The sequence below is a fragment of the Ischnura elegans genome, chromosome 10, assembly GCF_921293095.1.
Source record: "Ischnura elegans chromosome 10, ioIscEleg1.1, whole genome shotgun sequence".
NCBI classification, from domain to species: Eukaryota; Metazoa; Arthropoda; class Insecta; order Odonata; family Coenagrionidae; genus Ischnura; species Ischnura elegans.
This window is the reverse complement of record NC_060255.1, coordinates 71,419,659-71,442,621: the sequence shown is the minus strand read 5'-3', so window position 1 is coordinate 71,442,621 and position 22,963 is coordinate 71,419,659. Positions and strand designations below refer to the sequence as shown.

Sequence of the window (22,963 nt, the reverse complement as noted above, 5' to 3'; positions counted from 1 at the left end):
CACGGCATCGCTGCCAATCCTGCTAGTATCCATTATCCAGAACCTAACCTTCAGACCAGAATTTCTGAGCTGATGATGCTAGTCCGATTGAAGTAGAACCGTAGTCTTTCTCTACAATCAACGCGGTGAATACACGGTGAAATATGTAGAATCTACATTGTAGATACTTCACGACTAAGATCATCATGGGTAGTGGAGACCGAAATATGCTCTGCGCATTAAAATGACGAACAGTTTAACAGTTAATGAATTTTATTCATCTCAAATAAACATTTTTGTCACATTATGAAGATTTTACTAGAAGAATATATTCGGATGTGGAGCAATAGCAAGCGTGTTTAAAAAGTATTAAATAGAAATGTGCCGAGAGAACAAACAAAAAAAAACAAATCTCTAAAAAAAATATTTCTCTCTATTCCCACCGTCATCTCATAATCCTAACCAGTTGAAAATATGCTGTAAAAAAGTTAGTAAAATCTAATTTTAGTATTTGATGCAACAATTTTATTATTATCTATAATTCTTAATTCACGTCACCAGCCTTTAATTTTAAGTTTGATCCGTAATACCGTAATACATAAAATGAAAACAGATGAATAATTAAAAATTAACATCTGTCATCAATCAAAGAAGACAAACATTTTGTTACCAATTCGTTAGGGAAGAGAGAGGAATTTACATAAACCGATACGTAGAAAGGGATTTCGGCATGGTTAGCCGTGTCGCACGTAGATTATTCAGATTTTCAGCAGATGAAATTCCAATGCGAGCGAGGTAGTTGAGCAGACGTATGTAAAACGGATTGCTTCAGCTATGCGGAAAGTGTTCCATGCATGTCACAGTGAAGTCGATGCTAATCATATGGCTAAAGCGTCCAACGAAGCTGACAGCAAGGTAGATACCGCACTTCATGATATGGTTTAGCGATTTAATTTGAATATAACACACGGTTAACTCTAGTGCTGGACCAGTTTTTTGGGATTTGAAAACTACTTTAATCCTACCCAGGTTCAGTCGAGACAAATTTATAAGTTCATTCATTTTTTTAAATACAAAGACTACATTTAGAATACTTTAATATATAATCTTATTACTAATTTTCCTATTGGTATCATGAGAAATTAAATCCTCAGCTTTGCTGAGGAAAGTTTAAAGTAGAGTGGATGGAGGTTTTACATATATCATGCATGCATATAACATTATATTCATAATTTTTTTATTAAATTATATTTTAAAGCTCTTTTTTGAAGCGATCCTTCAAAACCTCCATGGACTCTCCATATCAACACCATATATTTGGTTTTAATATTTTACCTTCAGAATAGACGGAAAACAACTCCAGCATCGAACGGCTAAGTAAGCAATGAAGAGCATATTGAGTTTATTTTTCGAGTGAAGCGTCAAAACATAAATATGGCTATGCTCTATAATGTGTATATTTGTTCAAGGTAAAATTCTCTCATTCTCCCTCCCTTACCCATCAATCGCATTTCTGAGTGTAAAGAAAACAGTCTTTTCCTCATATTGTTATGGTGAGCATTGTTTTTATTTAGGTCAGCTAAAAGCAACACTTAGCAGTCGTTATGACTGCCACTCAAGCAGCAGGAATGACTTGAAAAAACAAGAAAAAACACAACTATACACTTAATAATCGTGAAATTCACTGATGCAGATCTCACGCCGTACAAAGCCCCTAGCGTTCGAAATATTCATACTTGGGGACCAGTTCATTTCTCCGGGCTACCTCGCACACCTAGGATTTTTGAACGTGTGGGTGCGCCAAAGCTTCGACAGGAAATCGAGCCTAGCATCTTTCGGTCCTAAGGAATTAACTATTTACCTAATTACCTTCAAAATAATGACACTAGTTAAAAAAGTAAGGGATTCTTACCTTTAGAAATTAAGCGAAATGTGGAGCACCCGCAGGACACACAGCTCCACGATGGCAATTCTGGTCCGTAAATGGAAGAAGTGATGACGCTCCTACCTTGGTGACACACGAAGAGAATCCAAAATACCCCTTCGCATTTCAGCTAATGAAGCTCTTGATACCTTATCCATCAAAACTTACTGGTGACATTCCTCTCAATCCTCATGAACTAATGGCATGAATATTATTTTCTTTTGCCTCTGTCTGAAATAAAATGAGGTAAAAATGATAATTTATGCTCTGATTTTTTTTATTTTATAATCTAATTAGATTAAAAATGAATTTGTACTTTGAAAAGCGTTAAAGAACACTAGCACAGCTGTAGCTGAGTATTTTATTTTATGAGATATTAATGTTAGGTGTATTTTTTCATAATTCTCAGAATCACAGCTTACAACAGTTATTTTAGCTATATCAATATCAAAATTACATTTAAAACGCGTGCAAGGTACATCAAACGGTGCTGGAGCAGAGGTGAGAAAATACAATTTCTCTCATCAATCAATAATAATATGGAGTATTGTTTTGGCATATAAAGCTTAATAAATGCTGGATCAATCTTTAAGGCAGATCATATGCGCCAGAGCTGCATGCTTCGCAATCCTTAGATTCCTTAATAAATGCGAACAGTTTCTCCCCGTCATAACATTTTGAGAACCATGCAAACGTTCTAAGATACCATTAATCAGGTTAAATGGTAATGACGCTGAAATCTTTCCATATCTGAGTAACCTCACGGAAATTCCTCTCAATAGTATGAACATGTTGAAAAGTTCTTGATTGCTGTTGCATGCCGCTTTAATGGTAATTTGGTAATTTGTCTTCGTGTGAGAAGATCTAAATTCACGAGAAGTCAGCAAATCTGAATGTTCAACAATTAACCACGCACCTGCATATTCGCTACATCCTGATTGAAGTCCTCGATAAGGAGATATCAATTCTAAAACAATTGTACTGGGTTACTACTCTCTCTAAAAACTTGGTCAAAAAATATTTGTATTAGCATAGTTTTACCAAAGATTGCCTGTGGCTTGGGAACGACAATTCTGCAAAAAAATAATGATTGATGAAAGACCGTGGAAGTACATAATTGACTGTGACGTGACTACGTGGAACTGGCATCATGGAAATGATAAGACCAAATGATGAATTCACAGTTCAACGGAAGAAATTTTATTGATTATTATTTATTGATGATCATTCATTGGTTAAACTCCAAGGATTAATTATTTTGCGGAACATCTCAGTCAGTGCATAATTTAAATTGGGATGAATGTTGTTGAGGGAATAGCGGGAGGAATGTCCACTAAATGACAATACAAACAGTATACGATAAATCTTTCACTATATGATAGATTCTCGGAAAAATGATCTTGTACCTTCTCACATTGATCATAATCAACAGAATTACTCCTCTCATGCAACGCCTTCAATAGTTTTCACTGTTGACAAAAATGAAAATTCCGGAGATAGCTGAGAGAAATATTAAAAATCAATAGCATAACAAACAACTAAATATAATATATAATAAGTACTTAAAAGCACTGCCGGGTTATTACGTTTCAAGTGAGTGAGGGATAATGTATGGACTAATAAAATCGAAAATGCCGTCTTCAAATGTGTAAAAGAGCAAGAGAAATATACACAGTTTCAGGAATTGGTCTTTCGCTTTGTTTGAAAATTTTACTAAGACATAATTTTTTATTCAAACATGTATGAGATATCCAGCAGCCTGATACTACAGTCACTGTCAGTAAACTTACCCAATAAAACTTTTGGCAGCGTCTATAGGTAAAAGAAATTCGATAAACTATCCCACTTATATATCCTATCGGGAAATCGGCGAAGTAATAAAAAAGTTCTGACAATATATATTTGCCACGCGCAGCAGAATATATAGTTTACTGTCCACCGAAACCGGACGTGTACAAATTACCGGAAGATATACCGGACGTGAAGGGAGTGAAAAAGTTTTATATGGGTAAAAGGGGAAGGATAATATAAAGTTTTGTTATATTCGGCAGACGGCAGGGAGATAGTTTGGAGAACCTGAGCTCTCTATTGCACAAGTAGAAAAGAAGTTCTACAATGGACTGTCACTGACAGTCATCCTATTTCGTCCTTCATCTGCCCTTCTCCCAGAGGCCGTACCCAATCAATTCATCCCCAACTCAGCGCGCTTTCAACGCCTAGCCAAATCCTTTACGATTCTTTTCAACCCCTGTCTCTGGCGTCCATATCCTCTCCACCCCTCCTGAATTCTTTGTCATTGGTCCCCCCCCCCTTTTGCCCAATATTCCGTCCATTTTCTTGAAATCACTTCGGAATATTTGCATCAGGGGATTTTTCTGGAGATGGACTTATTGCATAAGGGTTTAGTCAGCAGAAGACTGTTTGGGTTCGAATCCCGGCTAAGTCAAATATTTTTTCACGGCGAACTTCATCCTTTGGTGTATTTAACTTTGCACCCGTGCGCGTGACTGCGTACAAAGTCACTTGTTCCTTCAGTGCTTTTTAAATTTCAATTATTTTCTGAGGCTGCCAAAGCTTTCAAAAAGTACCGTAATTCGTCATGTTCCCCCTGCACCCACTTTTATTTTATAGCGTCGCCCAAATCGAGTCGCGAGCCATTCATGAGAGCATGTGGGTGTCCCGAGTATTACCATTTTTCTTGGTATCAACAGTAATGACACATTAAGGCAATCCAATGAAGAAGCTCCATCCGCACAATTATTTTGATTTTTCGTAATCCTTAATCTTTCGTGGGCCCACCTGCCAAATTCGCAGTCATCTCCGATCACCTAGTGTGCATGGCGGGCAAGCAAGTTGTTGAGGTAGGCATCCAACAAATTCTTACGTAAAGTTCTTCTCATCGGTTTTTTCCATCTCACGAACGTCTCCTTAGCCGACGCAATTCTCTTTCTGATGTTTATACTGCTGTACCTGTTTTCCTTTAATATGCTACGCTAAAATTTTTAATTGACCCACCTGGTGATGGAAAAATTTTGGTCTAAATCTTTTCTTCGAACAATAGATTATTAATTGAAATAAAAAGCTCGACTTTTCACCAAAAATCTAAATTTGAACCAAAAAAATTTATCTATTAGTAATAAATGTAATTAGCGCGTTCATTTTATTCTCAAAATTATGAAAACCTAGTTTTATACTTATTAGAGCATTATATATACCGCTTTCAGAAAAGCATGTTTTTTAATATTTTTTATTTTATTTTATACGCCTTACTGTTAGTGCTTAATCATAAAATCTATTAAACCAGAGCATTTAAAGAAATTTCTGTCAAAAATTTATAACTGACACCATCATCTATTGAAGAAATTTAAAGCTATTTTCCATATGGAAATTTAATTAATTAGAGTACTGATGTCGAATTATTGAATATTTTATGTTAAATCGATTATTTATAAAATCTTAACTTATCATACAAGTATTCCATAGTGCATAGTATAGCTTACGCTCTCAACAGAATCCTCATTGGTTTTCACTCCCTGTCTCTGGCGTCCAGATCTTTCTCCATCTCAACCCCAAAGAAAAAAAACCTCTTCGTCATAGGTCTTCACCCTGCCCTCTACCCCTATCTCCCAAAACTCCTCCCGTCCCCTTTCATGAAATCACACCAGACTATTTTCATTCCTTCCTCTCTCCCTGACCCTCCCCAGTCCATATAGCACACTTCCCGATTCCGATTTCATTCTTCTTCCCCGACATCTTTCGCGCGTCATAACTCAACGAGAATATCCCCACTCATTCGCATCCCTGTCCTTCCTCTCCAAGAAAAATCCCCTCTTCCTTGCAGATGCCACACTTCTCTCTCTCTCTCGAAACGTATTCCCTACCCCCGAACTTTCAACCCTCCCCTTTCCCACACACTGCACTACCAATCTTACCCTCTACTCTCTTCCTTGTTCGGATTCTTTTCCAACTCTTTCCCTCCTCTTCCCAAACTTTATGCATATCTACCTGTCCATGTTCTTCGATATTTTATCCTCCCGATCCCCGGAAGGAATCGCAACGTGTTGACCCTCTCGTTCCCGTACATCTTAGTTATATATAGTCTGACCAAACAGGGAAGGCGGAGAGATTAAGGCGCCGCTAGAGAGACCAACAATAGCCGCGTATCAAGCAATATCCGGGGTCCGGTCGACTGCGTGCGCTAAAATGGGTCACGAATAGCACTCCATTCTGAAAAATTGTCACACTATAGTAAGCCTCATTTGTAATTTTTTGTAACATTTTTAATTTGTACGTGTGATATCATGAAAAAGGAGACTAAACACGACGCGTTGTTTCTCCGTAGCGACTGAGTTATGCCAATATGTAATGTAAAACTTATTGGTTGCAAATAATTGTATTTTGCTTTTATTGAACTGTCACACCAAGTGTTCTCCAGCTAATTGTCATAACTCCGTCGAGTTTAAGACTCTTTTATCATGAAATCACACGTAGAAATCAAAACGTCAAAAAATTATAAATTACGCTCAATAGTGTTACAGTTATGCGTTTCTAAAAGCAATTTACCTAGTTACCATGTGTAAGTGCATTGTGTGCGCGTATATTTCGGGAATATCACAATTGAATGCAAAGGATAAGAAAAAAAATATATCACTGAATTCAACGAAAGAAATTTATTTGTCACGTATTGATAGCACCAGTTCTGTATTTAAACAGTGTATGATGGTGGCCCCAAAACGATTTCACAAGGGGTACCCACATATTCCACCGTACTTAAAGGGTTTTCTCTTGCAATGTAATTGCATATGAGTGAAATAAATTTATAATATATTATTATTATAATTTTTGAGAGTAGAATTCTATTCTTGACTCATTGTTGCGTATGCGCTCGGCTGGACCCCGGCTATTTATTGTTTGGAGGACGCCTGACACGCGGCTATTATTGGGCTCTCGAGCCGTGCCTTAATCTCTTAACCGCCTACCCTGTTTGGACAGACTAAACATAAGTACTTATCCCTCCCATACTACTTGCTTCATCTGTTTGCCTGTCATTGATGGAATCTTGCAATTGATTTTACCCATTTTACATTGCCGGATCGGCTTGATATTTTGTATCCTTCATTGCTTATACTAAAAGTACAATATTCAATAATCAGGCATTTTAAATTTTGTTCCATTGAATTCTAATTGATTAACTAAATATACGTATGAAGAATAGTTTTAAATTTTCTCAATAGTCAGTTTTAAATTTTTGACAGAAATTTATTTAAAAGCTCTGGTTTGATCGACTACATCATTCACCACAGAAAAGGAGAAAATATAAATGAATTAAAAATTATTAGAAAAACAAGCTTATTCCAAAAATTTATGGAATGCTCTAAAAATCAAATTAAGGCTGGACGGCGGTATTTGATGGACCTTGATAACAGTAAACATAATAAAAGATACACTGAGTTTTATATGTTCCACAAAAGTTTACTCAACCGACCCAGGTTTCGACATGTACGCTCTGGCATTTTCAAAGGCAACGGTATATAATTTGCAAACTAATGTATACCTTTTACAGGGAGGGGGGCATTAAAAAGAAAGAGAGTAGGTTGTTTGATGGTGAGAAGGGAAGAGCTAACGAGGAAATGGATTCCTCAAGGTCAGTAGGTTGACGTGTGACGTGTTGAGTCGAGGATAACTGAGGTATGGTATGGTATTTGGAGGAGGCGACCGACAGCTGAGGTCATTTGCGCCATGAGGGTTGGGTATGGAAGGAAGGGTGGAGAGAAACCCGGCGTCGGCATTAGCCTTCTCTTAACGAAAGGCGCCAAAGGGACCACGGCTTTACGTCCCATCCGACGGACAGAGTGTTGCGCTGGAAATGTTCTCCACACAACAGTCAAGCAGGGATCGGGCAGTCTCCGAAAATTCTCTGCCACCGCCGGGATTTGAACCCGAGCCCACGGGGTGGGAGGCCAACACTTTAGCCACCACACCCACCCGATCCCGAGGAGAACTGACAATAAAGGAGAGGAGTAGAAGGGTTACAAAAGGTTGTTGACCAAACGTACATTTTTATTTAGATGAGCTCTTAAAATTTCTAGCTGTTCCAGAAAGTCCAGCTTTTTCCCTTTATTTGTGTAGAACCTTGACATTATAACCACTGCTATCGTTGCAGTCTAACAGATGTTTTGCAAAATTAGAGGTTGAATCGCCTCTTAACCTATACTTCATATTAAAAATAAGTCACATACGGGTGTATGCCGCGTGTCGTGATGGAGATATCCCCGACGTTTCGCGACCGACTGCTGGTCACTTTTTCAAGGGAATAATGTTGGGATTGGGTTTTTGCTGCCTTTTTATATTTCAGGTGGGAGGGATCATTTAATCATCATGAGCCGCGAAAGCTTCAATCAAGCTTTACTTCATATGTTCATTTGCCCTAGTTTTTATGGCACGCCCAGTCTGGCCAATGTATACTGAATCTAAAAAGTACACTCTGCATGGCCAATCATACCCTCTATTCTCTTCTTTGTTCGGATTCTTTTCCAACTCTTTCCCTCTTCTTCCCAAACTTTGTGCATATCTACCTGTCCATATCCTTCAATATTTTATTCCCTCGTCCCCGGAAGGAATCGCAACGTGTTGACCCTTTCGTGCACTCCGTTCGCTTCCCATACATCTTAGTTTTTGCGTGAATGCCATCAGTCTGAACCATGGTTGGTCATTTATAACGTATCACTTGCGTGGGGATAACTCTTTTTTACTTCTCCGTCTATTCAGCTCGTGAGAGGACGACCCAAAAGTATATTTCATGAGTTCTGCTGATATATATTCAAGATGCCATACATTCGACCTATTTTTACCACTATTACCTTATTCTGTCATGAAAGACCTACCGTAGTTTGAGCAATGTGTTTTCATCATCAACGTAAAATCCCATTTTTTCCATGAGTATTTTGTGCGGTAGGTTATTATATGACATGAATGAGTTATGTGAAGCAATAATTTCGACGCCTAATTTCATTCAATGATGAATAAAACTGTAATAAGAAAAAGACTCCAACTACCTCAAAATTGACGCTATACATAAGCAATAAACCATAAAGCGTGTTAGAGTTTCCTTTGGGAGTAATAAAATACAAAAATAAAATTGGCTAATTGACTGACATTTAACTATTTTTTACATCTAGGGTGTACATAATTTTAATGCAATATTTTGCAACCAGGCTTTTATAATTTTGGTATTGTAATGGTCCAAGGTTCTCCATGCCCAATGAGGAATTAAAAAAATGTTTTAAAAATAAACAAACACTTTTCTGGAGATTATTTCAACGAGGGCGATGGGTTACACCTCATAAAATCGCCCTTAAGTGTACGCTTTAAAATAATTGGAGTGAGAAATAGCGTTCGTTTAATTTCTATTTTGATGATACTCCACAATGTCTTGCCTAAGTCTGCGGAATGAACATAATTAGTATAATTTTATTATTCAATAAGTTTACCATTATTTTGTGTCTCTAAGTTAAGCTCTAATTAATGAACTTAAGGTAGATAATTTGAGGAAGGTGACCGACAGCTAAGGTCATTTGTGCCTTTTGGAAGGTTGGAGAGAAACCTGGCATCGCCATTTCCTTACGAATTGCAATTTGCTGTCCAATCCATTGCACAGACAACTACGCTACGCAAGTTCCTCGATTAAAAGGGCAATTTCGTGACGGCTGGGTTCGATTCCCAGTCCTGGGGGATTTTTTCTCATGGCAGTACTTGTAAATCTCATTATCAACGTTAACTATTTGAAGTTATCAAGTTCAAACCAAGTTCGATCACACGGATTTCTATGGAACTTGGCCAAGTCATTATATTTCTAAACAAAGTCATTATGTCATACAGTGGCCTAACTATGGAGGGGATTAGGGGGAAATATCCCCCCCAAACCCTCAGAGGAATAAAAAAAAATATTTAAAGCGATTGTATAGTTTTGACAAATAATGAATCCATCTGCTTTAAGTCAAATTTTAAGTGACAAAATGATGTAAATTTATTCCCAGACATGTCATTTTTCAAAAATTTTCCCGGGTTGCCTGGGAGGGCGACCCTCCCCCCCCCCCCCCCAGGTAACCCGGAAAGCCCCTAAGCATATTTCTAATCCCCCCCCCAAATCATATTCCTAGTTACGACACTGACGTCACATAAGTAAGAGAAGTCACCGCCGCGAAACCAGTCGTAAAGAATCGGCATAAAGGCGGAAGCACGGATCGCACACGGGCTCACTAATCACGGTATTTGGCCGTTTACATTTCTCGCACTCACTTGTTGCTTTAATACGAATCTGTACCCGTGAGTAAATGACAGGAAAACGTAATTAATCTCAGTTTTCGTGAAAATCTTTTTACTAGATGAAATAAAGGTATAGTTTAGTCCCTCTGCGCTTGATACATGGCAAAATAAATTTCTGTGGAACTGAACAAAGTAATTTAATTCCTCCATGAAACCGTTAAAGTCATTTCCATTATGAATCGGGCCCATGAAGTGAGACTGTCAATTCAATCTAGTCGCGAGAAAACAGCGTATGATCTCTTGCAATGCTTCCTCATGATTAGCCTAAAGATGGTGCTTGTTTGACGTTTTCGCACACGTGTTCCCTTCTCCTTGATGCTCAATGGACCTCCTGCCGACGCCACTACGGTTCTCAACTCACTCAGGCCTTTAATTTAACCTTCATTCGTATGGGATGTCCCAAGCGCGCAACCACTCGTGCTGAATCGGCGTCGCTCAGAAAAGAGGCGGAGGCTCCGAGGCTCTCTAATCACGGCGTTTGGCCCCGTACACTTGCCGCACTCACTTGTCTGCCTTTATGCGAATCTCTACCGGAGAGCGAAATGACAGGAAAACAGAATTAATTGCAGTTTTCGAGGCAATATTTTTACCAGGTGAAATAAAGGTAGATTTAAGTCTGTCTGCGCTTGATGCATGCGGAATTCATACAAAACATTTCCATCTATTATGTGGTGGTAGGTTACATGACATTAATGACTATGAAGTGTTTAAGTTTATTAATTTAACATCTTTAGAATACTTCAGCGAGTCTTATGAGAGAAAAACCACAGAAAGTCGTACCCCAATACTGACTGATTTCGAAATAATGCCAGTTCTAGATACGAATATGAAATTTAGTCCTCGTGTACGTATAAATTACTTAAATGTCGTAAAATATGACATTTTAAGGGGTTAACTTTTACAACAAGCTTAGTATAGTCTTGTGTGTTCGTTTTATATATTCGAACCAACAAAATATTCCTGTTGAGATTGTTTAATCCGAGCACAGCATAATGATGGTGTAACGTTCAGCTAAGACTTAGAGAACAGAGCCCTACAGTGAGTATAGCAACTCTCCAAAGAAAAACCGCTACAAGGCACAAATACTGTAAAACAATAAGAGACCCAACAATGCCATTTACTCCTAACTTCTTCAATTTTCCAGACAGCATAGTTTAATTCCCGATAAAAAAACTATCTAGTCTTTCATAGGTTATTCACGTTGATTACACACAAAATAACTAATCATTTTTCTCATGAGCCAATTTCAACCAAGCTAATCCCATTCCTTTGTGTCTCTTCATCATTTCAAGCAGAAACTTAACGATAACTTCGCTGATATCTTAGATACGCTTCGTTACAACAAAGGCTTTGACGCGAGAATATCACTCCGGAGTCCTTTTATAACCTATCGTGCTTGCTTTGCGCTCCAAAATAGCCACGAGAGGGTGCTTAATTAACACTCATTGTCATTGGCTCAGTCACCCCGGTCGACTGAGTGCACAAAGGGAAAATTTTCGGAGAGGAGGAGAAGAAGAAGTGCTGTGAGAGACTTTCACGCTACAGACAGGGTCCGGATATTATCATCATCATCATCATCGGGTTTTGAAATGCCATCCGTCAATTACTACCAATTGTGGTCGGTACGTGACCCTCTGTGAGGAAGGAGGAAGCAGGCCCAGAGGTGGGACCCGAATGGCCGCTGGAAATGCGCACTTCAAAGCCGTGAAAGTGTTCGGTCACACCATCGGGGGTCCGTTCGCTCCCTCTCCCTGATTCGCCCTTGAGCAATGCCGCTGCTAATGAATAGAGGTTACGCTTGTGCGATTTCCCTTTCGAATCTCCCGTTAGGGGCACTTTCGCCACCCATTTACTCTCGGCTGAAGCCTGAACCACACCAGCATGCTTCACGTCCAAATCCAGTGATCGTTTCAGTTAGGATTTTCAATGACGGGTGAAATGATTGCTCAAGTCATCATTTTCTGTATCGCAAGGCCATTTGAGGATCCTAGAAGCCTAGGGGTACTAGTTCAATTTTTATAATTTCGGAGATAATCGCAGATAATGGTTGGTGGGGTACACAATATTGTTGTCGCAAAGGGATAATAGTAAATCACTCATAAGTATGTATGTATAGATAATATGTATCGTGATTCACTTGCATTCTTTTGCCACAAAAATATTGTGTACTCCACCACCTCACAGCACTGAGATTTCCTTTTTGCTAAAGGATATTTTTATCATAGTCTTATGTACCATTTATGTACCAACATACCCTTTCGCTTCTAGGGTCCTCCCATCATAACCAAAACCATAAAAAAACTATTAAAGGGCTATTTTTGTTATCACATAAATTTCATATTGAATTTTTGTGGCAGCAGAGTTCAATTCACCCACTTCTGTAGATACATATGGTCATTGTTCTCTTTTATTATGTTTTAAGTGGATGTGAAATATTAACTCCACCTTAGTCCACCGTAGGAGTATTTAGCGTTGAGGTGCACTACTTTAATATAAAAATTTAATCCAAATGGTTAAAGTAATTATTCACTTGAAGTATACAGTCCCAACTTAGTTGCGATAAGTACGTGGATTTAGTAATTTACTTATATTCCTTTGACTCAACATTATTGTGTACCCAACCAACCATTACCTGCGCATATCTCCAATATTATAAAAATTAAACTTGTGCCGCATGTCTTTTGGGATCCCCATTTGAGGTGTCATTGATGTTCGCTATGTTCACTACACAAACAATCATAATCTCAATGGCGTCATCACAAAATGCATTTCGTATCGTGCGCTATTTTCGTGCTATTGTATTTCACTTACGTTTTCAGTGTGCGAAAAAACCACCGAGAAAAAAAAATCGCTTTGACCGGGATTCGAACCCGGATCCCCCAATTTCCTGTGGATTGCTTAAGCTAATTAAGGTATGTAGGTATCATTCCTTCATGTGGATATTTGTGGACACTACCGGACTAGGTGAAGTGCGGACCTTGCTCTCCGGCTGTAGCGCTGTGCGCACGATTTGGATTGCTTGTGGCATCATATATTCAGCAGTCCATACCACCATGTCCGGTAATGTCCAAAAATATCTGCCGGAAGGGTTGACGCTTCGATAGCTTAACTGGCTAAAGGACTTGACCCTAAAGAAACCTACCTTAATATCGGTAGAATATATCGGTATATCGGTAGAATACTTCAATAACAAAATATTTTCGCATGACCTGAACTTTTACGATCACGATACTTATAGGTAATTTTACTTTCTAACAAATTTCACGACCTATCCATGGCAAAATGCCCTTACAATCAGTTACTGCTTCACATACACCCTGAACTAAACTGCGTGAGTGTGAGCAGTCTGAAAAATTATTGGGTTTCAAAAGAACAATCACTTTCAAAAGTTCTAATAATTGATGAGAGTAGACCGTAAGTAATATTGTGGCGTGACTTCGAGTATTTTTATCACAATTCTTGTACTGCTTTGTAAAAATTTATCTAATTGAACTTTATGGAAATGCTTCATAAGGAAAATGATTATGAGCATGGACCTTTATTACCAAAACTTTTACCGGTACCCTCTGTCCTATGGATGTAGTATCCGAATACCAATCGTATAAATGGAAAGAAAAGAAGTTGAGAACACCTGAAAATAATGTGTGAGTATCGAAACGCATAGTGAGTAAAGCTTTCAGTGGAACCTGGAAGCCAAGCAAACTTCTTGCTGCGCGCAAAACTGCTCTCGTTGATTTATGCTACTTCTACCACTAAAATTTATTTATTTATTTAATCCAAAAACAGTACGAGGCCAATTACAGAGGACTACAATAACAGGAAAAACAATTTCATAATATTAAGCAACGTAACCAACAATAACAAAAAATATTCAACAGTATTTACAAATAAATAACAAAGAATAGTCATCGGGTGGTGCGAGGAATAGGGGGAAAATTACGATAGTGATGGTGCAAGTTGGGTGAGGGATGAATAAAGGATCAAAATTTGGAACACATTTGGCATAGGAGATAATGGAAGAAGGAAGTCTGAATAGAAAAGAACGTTTAGAGACAGAAAGGCGGGGGATGAAACAATGAAATAGGTCACTCGACTTCTGACCTCGACTCGATAATGACTGTGCGTTTAAAAAAAAAATGTAACGTTTATTAAAAATGAATTGCCTAGAGTGGTTTTTTTTTAAGATAGAGAACCTTAAAAGCTAGCAAAATCTCTTTCATAAATTTATACGGGAGCATATACGCGGTCAAATTGTTGTTAAAGTATTCTACCAATTAAGATAGGTTTGCTTGGAGTGCTAAAAAATGATTCCTGCAGTCTTCCTTCCCTTCCTAAGCTTCCCTCTTTAAATCACAATAAGACTACTTATTTTCATTCTATCTAAAATTCCAATTCTCTTCCTTCCTCTCCCTCATTTACCCAACGTGCGACCCTCTAACTCTGTTTTCAACATTCCCTACCCGCTAAGTACACCCTCCATTCATACTCTGTCCTCTCCGTATCTAATTCAAAAGCTGCCTCTCATCACCCACCATATCCAACACTTCCTCGTTCCTCCTCCTCTCCGTCCACTTCTACCTTCTCCATTCTTATCCTTTCATTCCGAATGTCAGCGTAAATTTCACGCTACTGCGCAGCGAGCCATCTCCTTCTACCAAGTCTATCTCCACGGTCCGCCCTGTCATTAGCGATTCCTCTCTCGATCCCAGCTTCGTCTGACCTCTCCCGGACTTGGGTGCACCTCCGCCACTCCACTGTCGCCTCCCCGCAACGTCCTATATCCCACCTCCCTCGCCGCGCATCCTGGCCCGCAGAGTGGGCGCTAACGCAATCTTCTCTCCTGCTGTGTCCACTTCATTGAGTGCTCCATTCGTCTCCGGCCGGAAACCGCTCTTGCTGCCTCTCGGAGTCAACTCTAAGGATGCGTGGGACGAATCGATGTATCGAAGACCCGTACGGTATTTCTTTTCGATGCTCGGGCCACGAATATTACGAGAGATGATCCTCAAGTCGGCCTCTAAATGTGTTATCAATCACCGCGAATTTAAATCGGTTTACACGTATCGATGTATCGATGAGGCTTACATTAATATTTTTAAATGCTTGGGCCACGGTTGGGCCACGAATATTACAAATGTGTTGTCTACCACCGCGAATTTAAATGGGTTTACAGGTATCGATTTATCGATGACCCTTACAGTAATTTTTTTTCGATGCTTGAGCCACGAATATTACAAGAAATGATCCTCAATTCGGCGTTTAAATATGCTATAAACCACCGCGAATTTAAATGGCTTTACAGGTATCGATGTATCGATGACCATTACAGTATTTTTATTCGATGCTAGGCCACGAATATTACAAAATATGATCCTCAATTCGGCGTTTAAATTTGCAATAAACCACCGCGAATTTAAATGGCTTTGATGTATCGACGGCCCTTAAAGTAATTTTTTTCGATGCTGGGCCAAGAATATTGCAAGAAATGATCCTAAAGTCGGCCTCTGAATGCGTTAAAAACCATCAAGCATTTAAATGGGTTTACAGGTATCGATGTATCGATGGCCCTTTACAGTAATTCTTTTCGATACTCGGGCCACGAACATCACATGAGTGGATCCTCAAATCGGCCTCTAAATGAGTTGTCAACCACCGTGCTTTTAAATAGGTTTACAGGTATCGATGTATCGATGACCCTTACAGTAATTTTTTCGATGCTGGGCCACGAATACTACAAGAGATGATCCTCAAGTCGTCCTGTAAATGTGTTACCTACCACCGAAATTTTAAATGGGTTTACAGGTATCGATTTATCGATGGCCCTTTACAGTAATTCTTTTCGATACTCGGGCCACGAACATCACATGCGTGGATCCTTAAATCGGCCTCTAAATGTGTTGTTAACCACCGCGCTTTTAAATGGGTTTACAGGTATCGATGACTCTTATAGTAATTTTTTTCGATGCTTGGGGCACGAATAATACAAGAAATGATCCTCAAATCGGCCCCTAAAATGTGTTATCAACCACCGCGAATTTAAATGGGTTTAAAAAGTCGCCACTCGCGTCGTTGACGGACAAATGGATCCCATTTTCATGGGGAAATAAGGTATTATTATGGGGTTTTAACCGAAATTTATTCATATGATGAGGTGATTTATCAAATTTATAACTTTTCAATGCTATTCCTCGCAATTACAAGCATTATAATTCAAAATATTGGGATAAAATGGATCGCGTAACACTCATCACAGCGCCGCGAAAATTTTTGAAACCCGATTAGAACCAGACGGAAGTGGCAACAAAAATTAGCCTTTTATGGCATGGTATTGGGCCACCTCAGTGCAGTCACCTTGGCTTGAACTTGGCTTTATTTCATATATCTCATTAATAGAGAAATACACTAGCACTGTAAGTACTGCACTGTAAATATAAGGCCACTCACTCATAGAAACTTTCTTAGAGATTTTAGAAAGGCTCTGTTTTGATAATCAAGACTGCCAACTAGCCTAACACGTCCAGCACAATTCAGAACAGGTATATCAGAAAGGTATCCTACATTTAAAAAATCGAGAAGTACGCAGTCATAGAATTTTGACTGGATTAGTTGATCTTTTGGTTCTTTAGACATAAAAGAACAAGATTAATTAGAAGTTGTCTCAGAGCCTAAATTAAATTAATAAGGATTTCAATTCGCTGAATTGTTTCATTGTTACCGATTCAACGTTTTAGCGCCAAATTATTCAGTGTAGAAAAAAGAAATTGGGTATCGGAGATCCATTAACATAGGGGAACTCACTTCATTGAAATTCTGAGAAATATTCATTTTCCTTTCTAAACCAGAAAGCCCTGGAACTGGAGTTGCTAGACCGCTATCTAAAAAAAATCATCGAATCGTTTTTCAAGAAGTTCCAACCACGCACATAAAAATTCATAGATGATTTTATTTCCTGTTGACCTGCATTTGTGAAGAATCCCTGCTTGAGAAAAAGATTATCTCGGCTCGAACTAATCAGTTTTGGGAGTGACGCATCACTAGAGAATAATTGGAGAATATGGATCGTGCAAAAATAAATTCTATAGAGAAATAATGCGGTTAAATTTTAATTAGGGAAGATTAATTGTAATAATTCTGCCAAGGCCACAATATTGAAGCTGTTATGATGGAAAAAATGGTGAATATGTACTTGCTCCAGAATCTCATGTAAGATGGTTGAGCAGTATCTTATTACATCAATTACTTCCGCCGATAGTTGAAAGACTTGGATCCATTACGTCTACAAAATATTCTTTGAGTTAAGCAATGTTAACAAGTTTGTGCGGTGTACGCAAAATATCATTTTGACTCTTTGCAAAACCTCAAGGTGTGACGAAAAATGAATTAAGCTCATTAGTTCTAGGCTCACTGCGGAAACTGCCAAAGCAGCGGATATAGCGAATTTCCTGACATGAGCATAAATAAATGAAAATGACGAAAGAAACCAATTTGGAGAAGAAAGCCAAGGAAATACGAAAGTCACTTGACTTATCCAGTGGTTGTTTGCCAATTTCCACTGGCTTTCATGTTTCACTTGATGCTAATAAGGCATAGTCAACTAACGTGCTCATCTCTTAGACTTTTCTGGTTCCATATTGCTTTGACTTTCACGTTTTCAACTTAAAAAAGGCCTTCAACGGGTAGTTTCCCGCAGAGAAAGAGAAAGAAACGCATGACCCCGTGTTTCTGGGTCTCCAACAAATATTTCCCATAATTGGTGCCCCAACCTCAGGAAGGTGAAATAAAGTATTTATCATCACCACATTATCAATGAAATCAGACAGATTCACGGTAAATTAGATATTTTTTGCCAATTGTCTTCATAACTGATGTCTATTCTATAACATAGAACTCTTATTGTTCTAGACAACATTTTGAGACAAAAATACATGGACATAAGAAAGAATTAACTTATTTTAGAACAATTTAATGCATATTTATACAATTTATATATTTAATGGGTGGCAGCAGTTGCTGGTTAGAATATTTGCTGACAAAAAAAGGCTTAATTGGACATTCTCATTTTTTTCAGTAGGCAGGACGTTGAGACGATGACGCAGAAGCTGGCTGCTTTTATTTCGTGGAATACTACTATCGGTGTTTCTTAAAGGATACATCACTTCCGCTCAATCTATTTTTTGTTTATTTCCTCACGTAATGCTTGTTGAAATTTATTACGCTATCGTCTGAATATATTCCATGCCTATGTAAAGTGCGAAAGACTTATCCGAATTTCATGAATGAGAATTTTATATTTGATATAATATTGAGGTAAATTTTCATATGTTATATACACAAGGATTAAATGCATATTCCCTCAATTTTTCAAGATGAGAGTGTGTTTTAAACTATTCTGCGTCAATAATAAAGTCTGGTCGAGGAACAGCGATCCATCTTGTGCATAGTAATCATAGGAATGATTTTATTCCGCAACATCATGGATACAATTAACATGAATTTTTTCTTACGGAACTATAACGAAGGAACTTCTCTTTGTAGATACCAAATCATTCTTAATAAAAAAACGCTTTCTGCTAAAATACGAATAAATGAGATTTTATTAGTGCTGAGGCAAATAGATTTTCCCGTTTTATCTATTTTTCCATAAAAGCTTCTATTTTAAGAAATAAATCAGTAAATATAACTGTTCGGCTAAATAACCAAGTCGGATTGAACTATGTATTTGGTCAAAAGCGATACATTTCTATTTCAACGGATTTCCCATACTTACATCCAAATTATTTCAAAAGATGTTCAAGAACAATTAAACATTATAGGTATTTTTACCCCATCCGTCACTTTCCTCACAATAAAACGAATTTTTCATAATAATAAATAACGATAAATAACGATGACAATACTCTCAAAATGTGCCAAAGTCGAGCAGCTAGAAATACTAGACGGCAAAGCTAGAAGTGGCGCATTTTTTGGTAGAACTAGAAACGAGGTCACGGGGCGTAAGTTTTTGGTTCGATCTCTCGTTTGCTACGCGGGAAGCTCTCCCAATACGCCCTCCAACTTCGGTGGAGGTCGAAAAGCGAGCTAGCACCCGAGGCCGGCGGTTTAACAATGGATCATGGGCAGGGTGACGTCCCTTCCTACTAGTGGACACATCGTGGTACGAGTGCGCTTGGCGTGGTTCAACCACAAGCGCTGTCGTGAGGCCGGAATAGCCTGCTGCAAGTCCACCGTGCTGTCTATTGACCCTTAGCCTAAGGCGTCAAAGCCCCACCCTGTCTCTCTCTCTCTCTCTCTCTCCACGACTACCTCTTTGCTCAGTGACAATGGGATTCTAGTCGTCAAGGGCTTTTCCGATCGCGCCGCTGTTAGGAGAGCCTTCGTGGCCATCTGGAGAAAAGTCGAGTCAAGCGGGGCAGAAGTGAGGTTTCTAGTTCCTGCACTCCCAATTAGTGTACAGCAAGCGTTGGGATGAGTCGGAGCAAGCTTCAGGGTGAAATGGAGCAGGGACCTGTTCAAACAGTTCGCGCTGCAATAAAGCTGGCTGGTTTTTATCAAGGACATTTGCTGAAATTTTCCGTGAAAGCGCGGACACGATTGGTTAGGGAGCAATGAATAAAATGAACTATGTTAATACTTACATTTCTTTTAATTTTCTTTGGCCCATTGCTATAATAAAAAATTATTAACAGTGAGTTTTCAGATTAATTAATAGCTTATTGTTCTGCTAAAGCTATCGGAGAGATGACCAATCTATAATTTTGTTTCGCTTGTAATTAGTGTGAACTAATTTAAATAATTCTCATACAGTAACAGATACTTATTAGACCGCAATATGTGGTACAAGTATTATTTCCCAATTTATTTGGGTCAAATATGATAGTAAGAGTTGTGAAATTCCTCTGAGTATACTGTACATTGTACAATTCAAAACATGTAATCGAGAAGCTAAAAATCAAAGAATATAGTTGATATAACTCATTGATGTTGATATGCTTTCACTCTTAGAAATCATTTAAACCTCCTCTACATGTCGTGTCGCAGTTAATACGCTTTCCAATAGAGTTAATAAAGTGAGCAATGAAGATTTTTATGTAACAGGTAATTGTACCTAACACGAAATTGAATTCGTGGAAGATTTTTCCCGTAGCAAATTGATTTTCTGGAAAAAGCAGTGTTCCCAGGAACTCTTCCATCACAATTTAACCCTAAAATATATTCAATTAAATTGTCTGGCATCCTCTGCCAGCGAATGAATTAAAACCTTTATTCCCTCACTATTTGACTTGAATAAAATATAAAATATTTACTAATTGTTGTAGAGTACGTATGGTACATTTAAGGTTGACATCAATGCGTAATTTATTGCGGTCTAGGGTCAAATTTCAATTATGATCGCTGAAAAAAATGGATTCCTTCATAATCCATATAATAATTAATTAATCAATCCATAAAATGATGCAATAAGCTCTTCCGTCAAATTTATCTAAAACAAGCGGAGTAAAGTCTTAGTTTTTTCAAAGTTGAAGTTGTTATATTAATAGGGTAATTTAATTTAAAAATATGATAGATGTAGGCTCTGAATATCATAAAGAAAGAATATTCATTGGACCTTCCACAATTGGAAATAGTAGAAAGGATGACGATAGACAGGTAAATTCATTAAGAAAACTGCGGAAGGAATATCATTATTTCGGTGAATGCCTCAAGCAGTGTACTCAGGATCATTACGTAAAATAAAATAATTACTTTTCATAACGTGATACTCCTGTAGATTGAATGAGCCACTGCCATATTGAAAGCAATAATTTCTGCGTATGATGCAAGCACTTGGACATTATGAATAGTAGTGGACAGTGGGTGTAATAAGTCATTACCGCATCTTTTTCTCCTACATAATCTTACCAAAGGCATTTAAGGATTTAACGTTGCATCCATAGGTAGAAAATTTCCACCTGAAATTCCACGAAACTCGGATGAAAATTTCTACGATCCTTTTCTTTTCAACGGGAAATTTGCCATAACAGTTCATTTTTCACTTTTAAAGGCTAACACGTAATGAATTTATAGTTTGGGGCCGCTACCCGAAATTCAGTTGAGTTTCGCTAAAACGCAATAAAACATCAATTGGGCAATTACACGGTGGCCTTCCAATAGCTCCTCATTCACTTTTCAGAGGCACTTACTTCTCATCAGGAAAATTTTAGGAACAATTTTAAGATTCATGAAGAAATAAAACTCAAGCGGAAGGTGTAACGAGATATCCGATAACTTTATTAGTGCAGGGTTATAATGGTTATATACGGGTCGTGTTTCATTCACAAGAGTCATTAATGCCATTGGTAGAGAGGGACCCCTATTTTCTCTCTTATTAGAAGACCAGCCGTTTAATCAGAAAAACCATGAGAGGTAAAGCCTCACATTTTTTTTCTGGGTGTGACCGACCGATTACTTTTCTATCCAATAGAATATTTTATAGAAATTATTATGTTTCACAACTAACATATTTTGGAAAGAAAAGAAAGAATATTTCGTCTGTACTGCAACTGTGTTCACAGTATACGCTCCTCACGTACTTACCTATGAGAATAGTCAGGGTAAAAAATTCTCAATTCTAAAAAAAAAATCAATTTACTATAACTTTCGCGGTCCATGTTCGTCAGTATTAATGGCTTTTTGGGTTACCCGAATCAAGATTTCTAATATAAATTATTAATATTGACGCCAAAAATTCATTGAATATTAAATTAGTCTATGAACTAAAGGATTACTGTTTCTAGTCCTGATAAAAACGATTAAACTTCAGTATTTAATATTTTCAGATAGATTTGAAGGCTCATATTTTTTCTGGGGGAATAGAAAATAATATCACTTTTAAAAAACGATTAAACGTAATAGTTCCCTATTACACTACCCAAAGATTAATTTCACGGAATTTATATTCTTCTCAAATCGTAGCGGTGGGGGTTGCAATAGAATTCTTCTTGCGGGATACCTGTAAAGCCTCATATTAATGAAACTCGAGAGATTAGGAAACGTTATGAAAATAATATCAATTTTTTCAGCGGCTGTATAATAATTTGCCCCTTTAAGTCAATAAAAAGTTCAGAGCAAAGAAATTTATTGGGAAATATCAAGGAAACGACTTTTGTCCTCGTCTCTCTTCCCCCAAATTCCATTCGTCAAAGCGGGAAGGTCCCGGCCGACGCGACGCGGAGGCTGTCCCCCGTGCTCTCGCCGGTAGCCGCCTTGCTAGGGACCGTGACGCCAGGGGCCCCTAGGCGGAAAATGGGTCGAGAGGGCCGAACGAAGCGTAGCTAATACCTTCGCTCAATAGGCCTCTTGGTATGGGGAATTTCATATTTGTGCATTTATTACCACACCATTCTACCTAATTTGATTATTTAACCACATTTTCATCTACATTTGTTTGACCCTGCCACTCGCAAAGGCTATGAAAACTATAGATCAGCTGTTTAAATTGTTATTAAATGCAAAAAAGACATTTATTTATCTATATCATTCCCTGAGAGCCACCTCTACTATGTTTTACAAGGAGATAGAGTTCATGAAAATATACTTATTCTTATAAACATTTTTTCTTCTACGGCGTGGTTGGTTGTATGTATAGTTATATGTAAAACGTATTAAATATAATTACTGATGAAATTAGATTCATATTAAAATGATATGGTACATGAGTAAAAGCGCCATCTAACGATTTATTGAAAAATTTCATAT

General features: G+C 38.0%; 1 protein-coding gene across 1 annotated transcript in view; it reads left to right on the top strand.

Moving 5' to 3' along the window:
• Window positions 1–22,963, top strand: part of LOC124166453 — a 779,139-nt gene that overhangs the window by 596,740 nt on the left and 159,436 nt on the right. The window lies entirely within an intron of this gene.